This window comes from Prinia subflava, chromosome 8 (genome assembly GCF_021018805.1).
Source record: "Prinia subflava isolate CZ2003 ecotype Zambia chromosome 8, Cam_Psub_1.2, whole genome shotgun sequence".
Lineage (NCBI taxonomy): Eukaryota > Metazoa > Chordata > Aves > Passeriformes > Cisticolidae > Prinia > Prinia subflava.
Window position 1 is genome coordinate 23,233,231 of NC_086254.1, and position 14,609 is coordinate 23,247,839.

At 49.5% G+C, this 14,609-nt stretch overlaps 1 long non-coding RNA gene across 1 annotated transcript; it reads left to right on the forward strand.

Annotated features, from left to right (window-relative positions):
* Window positions 1-3,579: 3,579 nt before the first annotated feature.
* On the forward strand, window positions 3,580-12,938 carry LOC134553043 (uncharacterized). The gene is made up of 3 exons (XR_010081021.1): window positions 3,580-3,783; window positions 11,525-11,694; window positions 12,664-12,938. It is a non-coding gene; the product is annotated as an uncharacterized LOC134553043 (long non-coding RNA).
* Window positions 12,939-14,609: the final 1,671 nt, after the last annotated feature.

Sequence of the window (14,609 nt, forward strand, 5' to 3'; positions counted from 1 at the left end):
TAGCTCGGGGAGGTGCGGAACATTTTGGGTTGAGCAGGACCCCTCGTGGCCACTCCATCGAAATCTGGCATTCCCAAACCCCACTCAGCCTCCCCTGGGGTTTGCTTCCAAGGCAAGGCCTCTCCAGTTATGCCAACAGAGTTTAAAAAGTGCATGAAAATACCCCAATTACACAGAGTTTACACCTCAGTTACCCTCGCGAGAAGCTGCTCTGGTGTAATTGCATCAGCCTGAATCCACAAACCAACTCAACCAGTGGAGTTTCCTTTTAAATCTCTCTAATGCTGTTTCCAAACTGCCCATTAGTGTTTGTTCCCATCTCTTCCAGTAAATGTAATTACTGCATATTAAACATCTCCCAGCCAGCAGGGTCCTCCCCTGGAGCCACCCCCGAGCTCTGGGGCTGTCCTGGGGACCCTGCCACGGGCACTGCTTGTTCTGCCACCATTCTGGGGGTCCCACAGCCCCTGCTGCTCCCCCACGGGATGGGACAGGGCTGGGACTCTGCTGGGGGCACCAGGGATGCACAGGAGGAACCAGAACAGCCAAATCCCGGAGCTCTTATCTCACATCTCCATTTGTACAAAGGTTTTATCTCACGGTCTGATTTCATTTTCTGTCCTGGGAGCCAAAGAAAGCTCACAGGGGCCTGGGTTGTTTTTGAGGAAATTAATTCCCATTTTCATCCCCGTTCACTGCTGTGATCTGGAGTTATTTAAGCCAAGGCAGTGTTTGGATGCAGCAGAATTTGCTCCACTAAAATGAAAGTTAACCTTTCGAACTGGAGCAAAGCAAGTTCTGTCACCTCTGGTGGCTCTTGGAGGGGTGGAGGGTGCCTGGAACTCGTCTGGGGCTGGGGAAGCACCACTGTCCTGCTCCTGAGGCACCAGGCCCTAAAGAAGATGTTAATGAGCCTTGAAATCACATTTGCATTGCAAATGATACAATTTGTTCTGGCTTTATAGGGAATTAATTTGGACTGGTTGCTGCTTTGTTCCAATTGTGCGTGTGAATAATGCTGCAGTTGGGTGGCTCAGCATGGTAAAGATCTTAGTCACAAACAAGGCAGGGGGAAATTAAAAATATGCTGTGTTGAACAGATCAGCTACTCAACTTCCTCACTTCTTTTTTATCAACCACCCTTCAAATTATCAGGCCACAGAGGGGTCCAGTTCTCCCTCAGAGTCTGCAGGATTGGTGCTGATTTGCTCAGTTCCAGGCACATTTTTAATTACAGCTACGTTAGAGATAACCAAAGGGGTTAAACCAACCTCCTGGAGAGGTTCATGGGCTCTCCTGAGAGCCAGGGCAGGAGCACAGCCGAGCTTTGCCAGGCTCTGGGCAGCTTCTCCCTGCTGCAGAGCAGGGGCAGCTCTGGCTGCTCCTTCCCAGAAGTTGTCATTCACCACAAATTCCTCTCTGGGCATGTGGGAAAGCTGAGGGTAATTAAACATTTAACTTAATGCTCAAGTTTTAACTAAGCTGAGGGTAAGCCAGCATTTAACCTGCTGAAAGTTTGCCTTTTTTGTTTTCTCCACTGCTTGTGTGAGTTTTTCCCTTTTAATGCTATTATCTAGAATTTTGCTTTAAAGGGTGAGCTCTGTGCTGCCTAACAGGAGGAGCACCTCAAGGCTTTACTATGATTCAGCTGAATAACAGCGTGAATAATGTTTGAGTCTGAATTCAGTGGGATAAATGTTTGAAAAGCTGTTTTCAAAAGGGTGCAAAGAAAATCTCTTTTATCTACTCATGCAGGAGGGAGCTGGTATCAGCTATGTCAGGTATCTCCATCTTTCAGCAGCTGGAACAGGAACATGTCCTGAGTCCGTGGCCTTCCCAAACTGGTGCCTAATTGGCATTTCCAGGACTTTCTGGAGAGATTTTGGAGAAGTGTAGAGAGGTTCCACTTCCTCTGTGTTCAGAGACCTTGCTTTTCCTGGCTCTCTGCAAACAGAGGCTTCAGAACAGTCACATCCACAGATTATTTAACTTTCAAATGCTCATTAAATCCCTGGCTCCTTCTGCAGGCTCTGCAAGTGCCACGTACAAAGCTCTGGGAGCGAGGTGGGAGGAGGAGCAGGACAGAAATGGCTTTTCATGGTTTTCCTGCCCAGGCTGCAGCCTGGGCTGTGCTGCTGCCTGGGCAGGCACTGCCCCTCAGCCTGGGGCCCTGTGCAGTGCCCAGGGGAGCTGAGGCAGCTCCACAGCCCAAAATTGGGTCCAGAACAAAGCCTGCTGAGCAGAAGGGCCGGGCAGTGCTGAGGGGGGCTCCTCCTGCAGCTCCAGGGGCTGAGGCTGCACCAGAGTGCTCTGGAAGGAGGCTCTGCCTCCTCCACTGATGTGCCTCGCGTGGCTGAGGGCAGAGTTATTGTGATGCCTGAGCCTCAGCACACTCTTCGCCATCTAAATCTTGTTTTATTCCCGCTGCATGGTTTTAGCAGGAAAAACGAAAGAAGAATTGCTGTCATAAAAGACTCATCTGCTTCCCATTACAGTGACATTTAAGGATTGCACACATTAAAACGCTCCTGTGCACTACGGAGAGGTTCAGGGGGAGCAGGAGGGAGAAATGGAGAACAAATGGGAGCTCTGAATGGATTTATTCCCAGCTAAGCAGGCTGCTTTGGGAATTGTTTGTCTCCCCAGGGTTGTGTCCCTTTCCCTGCCAGCAGAGTTTGCTGCGTGGCTGCAGTGGCTGCTGCCTGGTGTGAATTATTTGGTTGGAGGCAGGACAGGATCTCTTCTGGTCTTTTTTCTACATCAGGCTCATCTTGGGTCCCTGCAGTCTGAGGTAGCCTGTGTATAAATTTGAAATTTATATGGAAAATGTGTGACTCTGAAGCACATGGACATGGTGTGGTTTGGACACAGGATGGCTTGGGATAAATAACATTTATGTTCTCTGTAGGAAGATAATTTTAGAATTTTATTAATGTCTTTGTCCATCAAAGCTTAAAAGTTATTTTTGTAGGAAAACTACCCTATGCTAAATGTTTGAAGCTTTCACAGTAAGTAATAGTGTGCATATTGCTACTGCTATTTAAAAACTAATTGCTAAGATTTATTGGAGAACTGTAAATATTAAAGGCCAGATTTCTTCTGTCTCACCATGCAAGTTTCATTAAATCTGTGATCAGAATCTGATCCAATAAAGAAACTTTTCTCCAGTGATCCTAAGCACACCTTTTAAGACAATTAACTTGGCTGAGCGTTCTGATTTGATCTTAAACAGGAACATGTTCTTTGAAAACGATTTATTGCCTCCATTTGAATCGATAGTGCTGTTAAAAGAACACTGGGAAAGAAAAGCACTAATGTCATATGAGGTAAAGCAGTGAAACGAGACAGTAAATTTAATAGAAAAATGTAGGAATGAAAATTGACAGTCCCAGTCTCAGCCAAGTTCTGTGTTCTGGTGCAGACAGGGAGAGTTTGGGTGTTTGATCAGAACAGCTGAAGCCTCCTGCAGGACACAGATCACAGCGAGGGGAGGGAAATCTGGAGCTCCTGAGCCCTGGCAGAGCTCTGTGTGCTGCCCTCTGCTCCAAATCCTGCCCAGGTGTGGTGCTGGGTGTGGGAACAGCTCCCGTGGCAGGCAGGCACACCTGAGCCAGAGGTGCCAGCCCCGGTGCCTGGCAGTGCCTCCTGTCCCCTCCTGTCCCCTCCTGGGAGCCCCCGGGCAGGTGCGGGCTCACCTGGCTCACCCCACACTCACTGATGGCTCCACACCGCTGGGAAAGACCTTGGAGAACACTGAGTCCCGAGGAGCAGCAGGAGAGGAAGGTAAAGAAGGAGGGAGAGGAGGAGGAGCACAGGCAGGAGCAGCAGGAGAGGAAGGTAAAGAAGGAGGGAGAGGTGGAGGAGCACAGGCAGGAGCAGCAGCAGCCCGGCTGTGTCCCCACGGGGCCCTGGGGGTCCCAGCCAAAAGGGAGGGCAGTGCCAGGCAGTGCCAGGCTGGGGCTGTGCCAGCCTGACAGGCAGATCATTCCCTGGAGCTCTGGAATTGTCCCACTCCTTCAGAGCACCCAGGGTAACTGGGAGCAGTGCGTGGGGCTGTTGGGGCTGTGGATGAGAAGCCTCCTCTCCAAGCAGGAGCTGCTGCAGTTTTTATTGCTCACAATCCCCTGCCAGAGTCACCCTTTCCATCAGTTATCCCCGACAGCCCCAGGTTTTCCTTTCCCAGCTCTTCCCCCTGGGGTCAGGGCCCCCCTCAGGCCTCCAGGGCACCCCGAGGTGCGGATGTGGCACCCCAGATCAGCCGTGGCTGTGTGCAGCAGCCCCCGGCCACGCTCCAGAGCACAGGAGCTCCTCCCCAGCATCCCGAACCCAGCAGCAGCCTGGAAGCCCAGGCGGCCTCTGGATTCCAAACAGAGACAGCTGGCAGTCTTTGACTTCCAGACGTCAGACAGCCTTGTGTTTGCTCGGATTTTACCTCCAGCTAATCAGTTAATTGGAGTTAAGTACTCTGAGAGTCACACATCGCTCTTCTCCCGATGAGGAGCCTCCCTGCCAGAGTCCACCCGCAGCTCCCAGCCTGCCTGGAGTGGTGAGCCAAGGGAAAGGACAGGGGGAATGGCTTCAGTGTGACAGGGAGGAGGTTTGGTTCAGAGATTAGGATGGAATTGTCCCCCGGGGGGTGGGCAGGCCCTGGCACAGGTACCCAGAGCAGCCCCTGGATCCCTGCAGTGCCCGAGGCCGGGTTGGATGGGCTGGAGCAGCCTGGGGCAGTGGGAGGTGTCCCTGCCATGGCAGGGGTGGCACTGGGTGATGTTTAATGTGCCCTCCAGCCCAAACCATCGTGATTCTGCTCTGTGCATGGCCTGAAATGCTCTGCAGCTCCCTCTGAGGCTGCCATTATTTTTTTATGAAGATCAAATTAATTCAGAAATATGAAAAGAATGGAGATAGGCACAAATATACCAATTTATGCGCTTAGCCCTCCTCCCACCATTTTTGATTTTCCTTTTCTTCTTCTTTCCCCCCATCCCCTTGAGCAATTCAGAACTGTTGCATTTCAAGAGCAGCTCAAACTGCTGGTGAGTCCTGGTGAGTTCTTCCAGAGCAGCCTCATAAATTCTCATCTGGCCCTTCCCAGATGTACAACTGGTTTTTAAGTGCAGTATAGCACTTTATCCTCATTTAACCACCCATCTCACCATTTTTGATCTTTGAAGGCTGAGATTTCAATATTATTTAGGATTATAAACCTTTGTTTTTATGAACTTTCCCAAGCCCCAAAACATTTGCTGCCTCACCCTTGCAGGGAGATCTCCAGCTTTGGGACATTGCAGGAGAGGCAGAGTTGGGTTTTCTGAGCCAGGAAAGGTCTGTGCTTGCACCTGAGCCAGGGAACAGCCTCTGCTCAGTCAGTTTTGAATAAAACCTGAAATTCAATTTTAAAGCTTTAAAAACAGCAGCTTAATATTATTAGTTAAAAGCTGTCTTAATACTTTGGATGCATCAGCTCCACTGGGTTTTTGCTCTGGTGTTCCTGGGCAAAACAATCCATGGGTTCCCAGGGGTCTGGGGTCCTTTGTTTTTTCATGTTCCCTGGTAAAATACTGCCCAGGTGTGGGTGTTATTGAAACAGTTTTGGGTGTTTTTTTAAGCAGAAAAGGAGATTTGCTGTTATTAATTTGTTTTTCCTGATCTGCCTCAGACAGAGATGAGATCCTAGACCTTGCTGAAGATCAGCTCCTAAAAGCCAAGGAAGCTGCCCAGCCAGTTCTTTCAGAGATGGTTCTTTCATAAAACTTTATTTCTAGCATTCAGGATTGTTTTGTTGGTTTTTTTTCTTTCAGCTTGAGTCCTGGTAGGATGTTTTAGGCAGCTGCATTTTAATCTTTAGCATTAATTAACTCGGTAAAGTACGAAGTAGCAGAAGCATGGATGACAATACTAATGAAAGTAATAAAAACAGATTAATGACTAAATCCAAAGAAACAGAACTCCCTGCCTCCCTGCAGACATGGGTATTAATCAGATTTCCTTTGTTCCTCTCCGAGGGTGGGCAGCTTCTCCCACCCCACAAATCTCTGCAAGTGCCAAAGTTTTGATATTTTGTGCCTGGTTCCAGTTAGAGCTGCAGGCAGAAACTGCTGAATGCAGTGAAGTATTGTTAGAAACAGGGATTTCTGACCTGACAGAAAAAGTGACAAACCAATAGCACGAATGGGGATTTTCCTTCCTGAGGTGACCAAAGAAGGAGAGGGGCTTTACTCGTTGGTATTTATACAAAATGAATTTCTAAGATTGCTTTGCTTGGGTAGCAGAGACAAACACAAAGTTTTCAGTATCTGCCCAGCTTATTCTAGAAATTTAAATACACAGGAAGGGACCAGAAGAGGTGAATTAGGGAGCTCCTGGCACAGCAGCTGCTGGCCTGGTTATCTGCTCGGATAATCAGCACCGAGTGTCTGAGGAGAGCAGAGCAGAGCGGGGAGTGAGCGATGCCTGGGAGCGCTCAGCTCTCCCTGGAATTCACTCTGCACCCTCCCCGCATTTCCAGAGGTAAAACAGGGACAAATCCCAGCCTCTGACACCGGTGGGGCAGAACAACCTCAGCCTGCCCCAGCCTTTGTCCGGGGAGAAAGGTGGAAATGGGCTGGGAGAGGTGCAGGCATCCCAGCAAAGCCTTGAGGAGAGAAACTGCGCCAGGTGCGAAAAGCGTGTGAAGTTTTTTATGTCATTAGAGCTTCGAGATACTGTTTAAAGAAGCCTCGAACATTTTAACTTATTGAATTATTTCATTTCCTGCTTTACTTTTATATCAAGTCCTTTCTACCAAGACTGGAGAACCTATGGGTAATGAGGCAAGAAATATTGTGCCAATAAGGGCTGATCAATGCCGAGGGTGAGAACTTCTTTTCAAACAGTTTGAGGCTCTTTGGGTTTTCTTAGCTCTGCTTTAACTCAGACTTCTGAGAATCGCTGAGGCATAAGAAGTCTTTGTTAAAATTCATTACTTCTCTCCCTTTATTTAAAGAGGGAGAAATCAGAGACTGCTGATGAGTTACACTGAAAGGTCAGCACTGACAGCAACAGTAAAGAAGAACAAAACAACCTGAAAAACTCGTCCCTTTCTGGTGATAAATAAGGAGCATAATCTCAGTTATTCTGCTCTTCCAAGGACCTGCTTCAAGTGAAGGTTTTTTTATTACGTGCAATTTCTTCTCTGAAAACAAAATATGTTGACAGTGAGAAGTGCTCCTTCCCTTGGGCGAGCTTTAATCCGGAATTCTGCGAGCCCGGGAGCGGGGCCATGGATTGTCCTGGAGAGGATTGTCCATGGATTGTCCTGGAGAGGATTGTCCATGGATTGTCCATGGATTGTCCTGGAGAGGATTGTCCATGGCAGGGACAGCCGGGCTGTGCCTCTCTGTGTTCCCTGGAGACGCTGTGGCGCTGGGGAGGGGACAGCAGGGTCCCTCGGGGCTGGGAAAGGTGGCAGAGCCATTCCCGGGGTTTCTGCTCCCACTTTCCGTGAAGCCTGGGAATCCCGGCGGGATCGGAGCGCCCGGAGCTCTGCAGCGAGGGGCGCAGGCAGGGGATGGGCTGGGCTCAGCCAGCCCTGACAGCAGCACCAAAGCATCACCCGAGGCTCCCCCGGCTCCCCTCGGGCTCCTGGGGAGAGCCCGGCCCTGCGGAGAACAGGGCAGGGAACAGAGCAGAACAGAGATGGAAACCCCACCCTGACCCTGCCGGGCTGCGCGTCCTCGGATTTCCCACTGAGCCTGTCCAGGGTTATGGGGACAGCACTGCTGAGCCCGCAGCTCCGGGAGAGAGCGCAGGGGAGCGGAGAGAACCCGTGCTTGGGTGGGATCGCTTCCCCTGGCACCCACCTGCCCTCCAGAGAGCCACCTCAGCCCGTCCTGGGCTCCAGGACTGGGATTTGATGGTTAATGAGACACAGCCCCACCTCCGCCCGTCCTGGGCTCCAGGACTGGGATTTGATGGTTAATGAGACACAGCCCCACCTCAGCCCGTCCTGGGCTCCAGGACTGGGATTTGATGGTTATTGCCAGGGATGCCTCCAGTGCTGCTGGGGCTTGCCTGGGGAGTGTCCCCGTGTCCCCCAGCTCTGCTCCAGGGGTTCCTCTCACCTGGTAGGTGCAGCCTGGCCCTGACTCTTCAATCCCAGCCAGAGATGACCCCAGCCCGGCTGGTGCTGCAGGTGCAAACCTCACCCCAGGTATGAACCTGGCCCGGAGGTGAGGAGGTGCATAGAGAACTGAGCTGTAGCAGCAGCTGGGACACCTGAGCCCACAATTCCCAATTCACGAGGTCCCCGCCTGCAGCGAGGCTGTGCCCTGGCACCCAGGGGGAAACCCGGGGCTCCCCAGGGATTCATCCCCTTGTGGGAGGGAGGAGAAGCACTGAGAGCTCCTACAGAAATTCATATTGCATGGCAAAGCCCTGCAACAAAGACTCTTCGGCACACACATAAATAATTCGTGTGGTTATAAGTTGTCTGGATTGTTTTTAATTGACTGGATGTGTGTATTTACTGGCTTTGAAAACGATGCCAAGGGTCCCTGCTGCATCCCAGGAGCTGATTCCCTCTCCCGAGGCTTTCCTGTGCCGGGCAGTTTTGGGCTTTCCCTGGTTACAGAAGGAGGAGGCTCCCCTCTCGTGGCTGCGGGGAAAATGGCATTTCTGCACCGCGTCCTGCGCTCCCCGAGCTGCGGAGAAACAGAAATAAGAGATAGAATGATAACTCACATCACAGTGTCCTGCAGCCCGGCACAGAGCCTGCAGCAGCGGCTCAGCAGCCTCGCCCTGTTTGCTTCAGGGAAAGGGAAATATTTGAAGGGAATTGGCTGAAGTTATTTAAATGACAACTAAAAGTCATGATCTATATCAATAGTCAGAAACATCAGAGGTGAAGAACAGATTTAAAGCTGTTCTGCATTTGCTCTTTTCAAATGCTTTCTTAGTAAATGTTGACTTTTATGTGTTGGATTTATTTTGCTCTATAAAGTCTGCTCTGGGAGAGGAGACCTGATAGATAAATGTTCAATCCATTCTGTAAATCAGACGAGCAGGTTTGCTGTTTTTATTGGGTTAGGAATGCTGGAAAGCAGTTATTACTTACAGGACACCTGGTTTCACTTCCAGTTGGTGTGAAGCTGCTTTTGAATAAAACCTGAAATTCAAACGAAGAGCTTTAAAAACAGCAGCTTAAAGTTATTAGTTAAAAGCTGTCTTGAAATACTTTGGATGTGTCAGGAAGAGAAGCCATAAGATTGCACAGGCACGAGTTACAATTAAAATTAGACTTTTATGGAGCAAGGGAAGTTCCCCCGAAGTCAGTAAATCCAAGGGCTTGTTTCTTGTCCCTGTGTCTGCCAGAGGTTTGGAGCTCACGGGACTCAGCCCCCCACACCTCATTTGTGGAGATAAATGGCAAGGAGAGGAGAAGTTCTCTTGCTTTTTCAGTTCCTGCTTGGTTTCTCAGTGTTGAAGGGCCTCTCACTGAGCACAGATGTACTGAAACTCCAATACACTGAATTTCCTTTTCTCCCTGTTCCTATTCATTCACTCATTTAACTGTCCAGCTTCTTGGAGAATTATTCCCTACACTTCCTTTGCAATATCAGCAGCAGTGTTGCACTATTTGAGAATATATAAATAGTTTATACAAAATTTTAAATAGCTGGTGTTTAATTTATGCCTCACTCTAAGCTGTTATTATTTCGTGTTTCCTCTTTAAATTTACATATTCTTAAAACACACACACATATTAACTAATCTGAAGGGTTTTTTCTGAAATATGTATTTGATCTATTGCAGAGACACTTAAATTCCAGGAAATAATTTGATCCTTGGGATTTGATGCTGGACCTACAAGGAAATGGTAAAAGTTTTGGATTCAAGGCTACGATCTTGGACAATTCTCGAAAGGAAATATAGAAAAATGTAGTGCAGGAAAGAGGCAGCCTGAAATTAGAACTGTTGTTAACACAAATAGAACAGATTTAGATTTTGGTTCTTACCCTGGTGCTATATTTATATTGAAAGCAGGCTAAAAAAGGGGGAGTATTTTATGTAATGAAAATCCAAATATAAACGATGTCTTTTTGATTTCTAGATTTTTCTACTGAGGAAAACGTATGATTTTCAAATTATTAAAATCACAAAAATTATTATTATTATTATTATTATTATTATTATTATTATTATTATTATTATTACTATTATTATTATCACTATTATTATTATCACTATTATTATCACTATTATCATCACTACTATTACTCCTGTTTTTTAGAAGGGGGTGTAATGGGCCCAGGGCTCTGACACACACAGCAGAACTGTTCATTTTTAATTATTACTTTGTGGAACTAAACCCTGTTTAAACAAAGACTGGATGTGGGACTGGGTGCCGTGGTTTGAGGTGTTGGGGCTGGGTTGGACTCGATGATCTTGGAGGTCTCTTCCAACTTTGTGATTCTGTGATTTATTTAAGAAACCACTTGCAGAGGTCTCAGACCCTCACTGAGAACCAGCAGCCTTTGGGCATGTGAGACATTAGAGAGGGCTGGGTCCTTCCCTTCTGCCACAAACACCCTCCCCACCCTCTCCTGCTGCTCAGCATCCTCTTCAAAAGCCTTTTGGGGAGTAAAAGATGTATTTCAGCCATCCAGCTTGGAAATTTGGTTTGTCCCTGAATGCTTTGTCCAAGGTGATCCCTGTGTTGTGGTTGGTGCCTCGCTGTGCCCAGGGACACACCAGGGGTCACTGGGGCTCCTGGGGGAAAGAAGCCACAGAACACAAACTGCTGCTCTGCTCCACACTGAAGCAATAATTTATGATTCTAATTAGGCTCTGGTTTGCAAGAATGATGAATATTCACATTTTAAATAGCCGAGAAATATTACAAATGTCTGACAGCTTTATTTGTGCCAGCTCTGGGGGTTTTTTGGGGGAATGTTTTCCCCAAGGTGCTGAGTGGTCTCAGCATCGTTTCTGCCCACCCCTGGAAGTGTCCAAGGCCGGGCTGGACAGGGCTTGGAGCAAGCTGGGATAGTGGATGTGTCCAAGGCAGGGGGTTGGAATGAGATCCCTTCCAACCTTTGGGCTCCTTCAAAGGGGTTGAACATCTCTGAGGAACATTTTCTGTCCAAACCCTGCTGACTCCGGGTCCAGGCTGGCTGTCCAGCGGCTGTGCAAGGACAGGCTCTGGGCTGATGGATTTCTCACCTAAGTGGATCCGACAGACCAAAGGGGAGCGTGAGGAAGTGTCATTATCCCTGCTCCAGGGGCTGGGAATGCAGGCAGTTTCTCATTCAGTCACACAATAGATGTGTGGGTGCCAGATGCTGGAGATGCCAGAGACGGGATTTAAACCCAGATGTCCCGAGTGCCAGCTCAGCACTAACTTCGTGTTATCCCTGCTCCCAAAAACCCAAGAACCTCTCTGATCCATGCAGCATTTAGAACACTTTGCCTGCCATAGGGATACCTCAGAGAGCTCTACAAGTTACCAGTGTAAAAGATGCCTTTTGCTGTTTATCTCCTTTAGGAACGGAGGGGTTCATCCATCTGTGAGGTAAGAAAACAGCAAAATAACAACCACAGAGACTTTTCAGAAGTTGCTGTTCCATTGTGTCCGAAATCATTTGCCAGTAACAGCTGAGACTTCATCCTTAGGAGGAATAAATGTGGTCCCACTGGATCCTGCAGTGATTTCAGGTACCCTTCTGTAATATTCTGTTCCTCGGTTCCCTCCATTCTTTGATGCATTTTAGAATGTTGCAGATCATGATAGTTTTATTGTTTTCAGATTGATGAAACCCCCTTTTACACCAGAATAAATGGAGCCTCTCTGGTGGACCCAATTGATCTGGTGTACAGCAGAGGAGCACAACTTAGAAAGGAACCCACTACCTCCAAAAAAACCACAGAAAAGAAGGGAGGGGGGACTCTGACTTCTGAGGACTCTGAGCTTTGGGGCATAAATTACAATGGAAGTTTATGGAGTCTTTTGGATTAAACCAAAAGCCAGCCCCATTAAACCAAATGGAGCATTCCTAATCTGACATGTTGACAAGGACAACCCTGCCTCTTCCAAAAGGGAGTTTCAAATGAATCCAGATTTATCTGATGTTCCCAACAGGGGCTGGGCTGGCTCCAAAGGAAGTGATCCAGGCCAAAAGTAAACAAGATGCACATGAAGCAGTTTGTGCCACAAGGAAAACTTCCAGGGAATATGCAGGGAGGAGAAGGGGAGCCAGCAGAGTCACAGCCCAAGATGTCTTTCCTGTCTCCTCGCTCTGTCCTGTTTCTATTCCTTTGGACAATGTAAATCAGATAGCACAGGATATGGCTACAGAGTGGGAAGTGTGGAGACTGCTCACAAACCAGAGAAGGGACAATCAGTGACTTTGTGTGTGCATTCCCCACAGCCATGTGGACTCTAATGGCAATTTTAGGCACTGCCAGGGCAGATTTTTTTATCATATATACACAAATAGCTATTATATACACAAATAGTATTTACAGATCTCCATGTAGATGGATAGATAGATGTGTGTGTATTTGTGTACAGAACCCCACAAAACCACAGCTGCGTGGTCTATCTGGTGGAGATTTATTCTGATAATATTACACTGTGTTTGCTACATGTTCCAAGGGATTTGTATTTGTTTGTGCTTTTTGTAGGTACTACAAGAGCATCTGGATTTGGGGATTCAGGCAGATGTAACAATCTGAGGTTGGCCAGATCAAGATTTTGGCTCGAGAGGTGTGAAACCCAGAGCAGGATCCCCACAGTCAGCCCTGAGATGCCTTCTGACTTGAATATTTAGGCCAGCACGGACACTGTGCTCTCCCAGTCCCTGAGGAGCCAGCAGGAGCCCGGGCAGGCTGCACTGAGCATCACTGGAGACGTTCCATGCTTGGCCTGTTCCTAGAAGGGTTCAGGACAAGGGGTGCAGGTGGGATTTGGGGTGGGTGTCCCGGGAGAGCAGGACCTGGGCAGGGGAGCTCCTGCGGGGCTCTGCACAGCCTAGAGGGTGCTGGCAGCTCAGCAGCCTCACCCCGGGAGGGATGGAGGGAGGGAAGGAGGGATGGAGGGAGGGATGGAGGGTGACTCACAGGGCTCTCTGAATCATCGGGGCTTCCCCGGGCCAGGCAGGGCTGGGCTCGGGGCAGGGATGGATGGACGGGATCAGCTTCCAGCCCCCCGGAGCTCGGGAGCAGGAACAGCCTCCCTCCCCCGGGCTGGGAGCAGCCGGCGGTGACAGGCAGGGGAGGGATGTCGCATCCTGCAGGACATTTGTGACAGCGGCTCCTGTGAGCCGTGTTTGTCCCCGCTCCCAGGGCACGGGCAGGTTCCTGCAGAGCCTGGGAGCGGCTCTGCTCTCCTGGCATCACCCCCTGCTTCCACCCACCCCTGAAAATCATCTCTGGCCCGAGTCGGAGCTGTGAGCGGTACCACATGCTCTAAATGAGGTGCTAATTAAATACTTGTACTTAATGTAGCCAGGGTTTCTTTGAGCGGGCTGTAATGCACCGCAGATGTCCCGATCCCTCGGGGAGCAGCTCGGGGAGCGCCGCCGTGTCCCTCCCGGGGTGGGGATGGAGCCCGGGCGGTGGCGGCTGAGTTCTGATGGTGACACAGCCCCTGGCTGCTCCAAACCCCCCACAGGCCCCCACAGGGACCCCGGGGTCAGGAGTGCTGCAGGTGCCTCCTTCTGGGGCAGATGAGAGAAAGGGGGAGCTGCTGGGCCAGGTGGGCACTCAGAGCCCCCGGAAAACAGGTGAGGGCTGCTGCAGCTGCAGCGTGAGGATCTGCTGCAGTTCAGGATCTGCTGCAGCTGCAGTTCAGGATCTGCTGCAGCTGCAGTGTCAGGATCTGCTGCAGTTCAGGATCTGCTGCAGTGTCAGGATCTGCTGCAGTTCAGGATCTGCTGGCAGCTCACAAAGGGACCTCAGTGTCCTGGGGGGCCCAGCCTTGCTGCGAGGGGTTCCTGGTGGGGCAGCAGCAGTGCAGACAGAACTGGGGTTCACAGGGACTGGGCTGAGCACTGGACCCTTTCTGGCAACAGGAGAAAGGCTGGAGCCCCGGCTCCGGAGGGGCTGGCACCCCGGCTCTGGATGGGCTGGACAGCTCTGTTTTCTTTCTTCATTAGTATTTATTGTTATTCCTGAATGAAGCCAGTGTGTTTCCTGGCTGGAGGAAGGACCAGCAGTGTCTGGGTGCAGTGAGACCCTGCCTCCAGTGCCCCAAGGCTGCAGGTGAGAGGGTGTGGGGTGTGAAAGCTGCTCCTGCAGAGATTCATGGACTATTCCCTCATCCCTTTCAAGCTGGTTCTGCAATGTCGGGAGTGCTTTTCAGGGTTCTGTGTTCTCTTGGGAGGAAAAAGGAGGTAGAAATCCAAGATGCTGCAGGAATAAGAGAAAGGGGGAAGAGAGAGCAGATGGTGAGGTGGAGAGCTTCCCTTAACCAAGTACTGCACACTGAGGATGTGAATTCCATTGCCTGTTGCTATTTATTGTGACCACATGAAATTCAAAGTGCTTGAGTATTTAAATTGCTATAGATTCAGAGATGAGTCATGAGGCAGAGCTGATCTTTTATCTTTGGCCGTGCTGGTGAATGGTTT